Here is a 3,608-nt window from a genome sequence, read left to right as displayed (position 1 = left end):
ACATCCTCTCCTAAACCCAACCCCCTCCATCTAACTTCCCCTCTTCTACCTCCTACCTTCCCCAGTCAAACTCTTTTACCATCCTTAACCCAGACACTCCAATCTCTACCCAATCAAATTCTTTTGCTATCCCAAATCCAGACACCCCAATCTCTACTACAGCCCCAACACCTTCCCCTCTCCCTCCCCGCACTACCCGCAGCAGACAGAATAAACGTTCCACCCCCTCTTCCCCTACCTCACAATCACCACCTTCCTCTGCCCCTATTTATCAGACACCAGACTTATCTTCCCCCCCCCCTCACAAGAAAACCTTAATTTCACAAAACTCTACAACCAACCCCATTACAGAAACTCTTGAAGATATCCAGAACTACATAATAGAATCCCAAACTAATACTCATCCACCTTCAAATTCTACAATTCCCACTCCCTCCACACTCAAAGTGACTGCCGATATCCATCCTCCTCCTACTCATATTCTCCCTACACCCAATCCTCCTACCACATCCCAACAACCCCCCCCCCCCCCCGACTCCACCCCTACCTGTATTAACCCTCCCACCATCCCCTCTATCCCTTCCACTCCCTCCTGGATACACACGTGAATCCCTCATGTCACGAATACCCTCTTCCCCAGACCCTCTACCTCCCGACACCCCTCCTGATGCAACACCACCTCCCCAACCTCATTCTTTATCCCACCCTCTAGAACCTTCCCCTTCAAATTCTCCAACAAACACTGCAATCTTTGCCACTAAATCAACGAAAGTATAACAATCCTTCATTGGAGCATTCGCGGTTTCCGCTCTCACAGACCTGACCTCTGACATATCCTCTCCTCTTATAACCCATCCATTATATGCCTCCAAGAAACTTTTCTTACACAATCTCCAATACCAATCCCCAATTACCATTTTGTTTCTTCCCCACACTCCCTTTATGTCTCGTCTATACTTATCAACCAAAAAACACCTTATGTCATACCTCCCTTTCAAACCACTGTCCCTTGTACAGTTATTCGTATCTTTCTTCGCCGCTGGATCACAGTGATTTCAGTCTACTTCTCCCCTTCCCACCCCATTAACTTTGTTGCTTTTGAAAACCTAATTTCCCAACTTCAATCACCTTTCCTCATAGTAGGTGATTTTAACTGCCGCCACACTCTTTGGGGTGATTCTATCACCAACACCCGTGGCCGAGCTCTAGAGCGCTTCCTATCCACAGCTGATCTTATTATTCTAAATACAGATCGCCCCACACACTTTGATACACGCACGCAGTCTTTTTCATGCGTTGATCTCTCTCTATGCTCCCCTTCTCTTCATTTAGATTTCCACTGGTCAGTTCTAGACCACTTTCCCTAAAGCGACCACTTTCCCTATAGCGACCACTTTCCAGTTCTCCTTTCTCCAACTTCATATGTACCCCTTCCCAACTCCCCACGCTGGTGCTTTGTTAGAGCTGACTGGCATACTTTCACTTCACTCTCTACTATTCATACCCCTCCATCATCCCTCTCATCCATATCAGAAACTATACAATTTTTCATAACTACAGTCCTAAGAGCTGCCCATACAGCTATCCCTCGAACCTCAAGACCCTATACCTCCAAATGTGTTCCATGGTGGAATTCTGATTGCACTAAAGCACTCCGTGTAAAACGTGCAGCCTGCAATAGTTACCGCTACAAACGAGGTACCCCTCATCAACTATCAGCTCTTATCTCCTTTAAAAGAGCATCTGCCTGTTTTCGTCGTACAATCCGAAATAGTAAAACCAATAGCTGGCGAAATTATGTTCCCTCAATTACATCCTCTACATCTATCTCAAATGTTTGGCGCCGGATACATAAATTATCAGGCAAACATCCCCCCCATCCAGCCCCCGTCCTCCGTATTCGAGATACCCTTATCTCTGATCCTCCCGAAGTCGCTAATGAACTAGGTGACTATTTCAGCCAGGTCAGTAGTGGCTCTCACCTTTCTCCACACTTCTCTTCTATTAAAACCATCAGGGAACGTACCCCCATTATCTTCACCCTATCCTCTGCTGAGTCCTATAATGCTCCCTTTTCTTCCTCTGAACTCAATGCTGCCCTAAAATCGTGCCGCAACAGTCATGAAGGCCCTGACGGTATTCACTACCGTATGCTCCGACAACTCCCATCTTTTTCATTATCCTTCCTATTAACAACTTACAACCACATATGGACATCAGGAAATTTTCCTTCTCATTGGCGAGAAGCTCTTATCCTCCCTTTCCTAAAACCCAATAAATCGGGTACCCTCCCTCAAGACTATCCCCCCATCGCACTAACTAGCTGCTTATGCAAACTACTAGAGTGAATGGTTAACTTCCGCTTAATGTGGTATCTTGAATCCCACAATCTAATCTCACCTTCCCAGTTTGGTTTTCGCCGTGCCCGAAGCACAGCTGACCCCCTTGCTCATTTTGAGACATATATTACATCCGCACGCCATGAATCCGTACTAGCTATGTTTTTTGACCTAGAAAAAGCATATGATACGACATGGAGGTACCATATTCTCCAACAATTGTCCTCTCTAGGCATATGTGGAAATATGGGTGTCTTCATAAAGTCTTTCCTCTCCCAACGCACTTTCCAGGTCAAAATTGCTTTCTTTCCTCAAATTGAAGGTGTCCCACAAGGCAGTGTGCTTAGTACCACCTTATTCCTTCTTGCTGTAAATGACATTGTCTCAGTTCTACCACCAGGAGCCCGGTCATCACTATATGTTGATGATTTAACCATCTATGCGTCTGGCACATCCATACCAAATCTCTACCAATTTCTTCAATCTGCAATATCATCAGTTTCCTCCTGGGCCACAAACCATGGCTTCCGCTTTTCTACCTCCAAATCTTTCTCCATTCTTTTCTCTCGCACACGTGTAGGTCCTCTACCTTCACAATTCTTATATGACACTCCACTTCAACACCATTCCTCTGGTAAATTCTTAGGCGTCATTTTTGACTCCAAACTATCATGGCGAGGCCATATTCTTTACATCAAAGAAAAAGCTCGTCGCCGTCTCCGAATCTTACAAACCCTATCCCATTTATCCTGGGGCTCAGATCGAAAAACTCTCCTTCATCTTCATGTCACCTTGATCCTCTCCACTCTTGATTATGGATGCCATATCTACTCCTCTGCCTCAACTTCTCTCCTTGCTCACCTTGATACAATCCACCACTGTGGTCTTCGCTTAGCCCTAGGTGCCTTCCGCTCCTCTCCAGTTGAGATCCTTAAGAATCAGGCATACCATCTCACTCTCGACGCCGTGCCCTTCTCTCTCTCCAATGTTATGCTCGATTCCACCAACTTCCCCTCACTAAACTAACTATCCCACGATCCCTACTTCCTACCCTTGCTCCTTCTCCACGTTTACCTACTCCTTTCCCCACTCGCATGGATAATCTCCTCTCCCATTCCCCTTTTCCCCATCTCCGACTCCTCCCGTTCTCTGTCCATTCAGTCCCTCCATGGCTTATACCTTACCCCATATTTGCTCCTCTGTCTACCCTAACCCACCAAAATCAAATATACCTCCTACTGTCCTTCTCACCCATTTCCTTGACCATGC

At 46.1% G+C, this 3,608-nt stretch overlaps 1 protein-coding gene across 1 annotated transcript in view; it reads right to left on the bottom strand.

The window, feature by feature from the left end:
- LOC125048235 (octopamine receptor beta-2R-like) overlaps positions 1 to 3,608 on the bottom strand; it is a 378,640-nt gene that overhangs the window by 229,268 nt on the left and 145,764 nt on the right. The gene's annotated exons all lie outside the window — the stretch shown is intronic.

This window comes from Penaeus chinensis, chromosome 43, assembly GCF_019202785.1.
Source record: "Penaeus chinensis breed Huanghai No. 1 chromosome 43, ASM1920278v2, whole genome shotgun sequence".
NCBI lineage: Eukaryota > Metazoa > Arthropoda > Malacostraca > Decapoda > Penaeidae > Penaeus > Penaeus chinensis.
The sequence above is the reverse complement of the archived record's forward strand: the minus strand, read 5'-3'. Positions and strand labels throughout refer to the sequence as shown.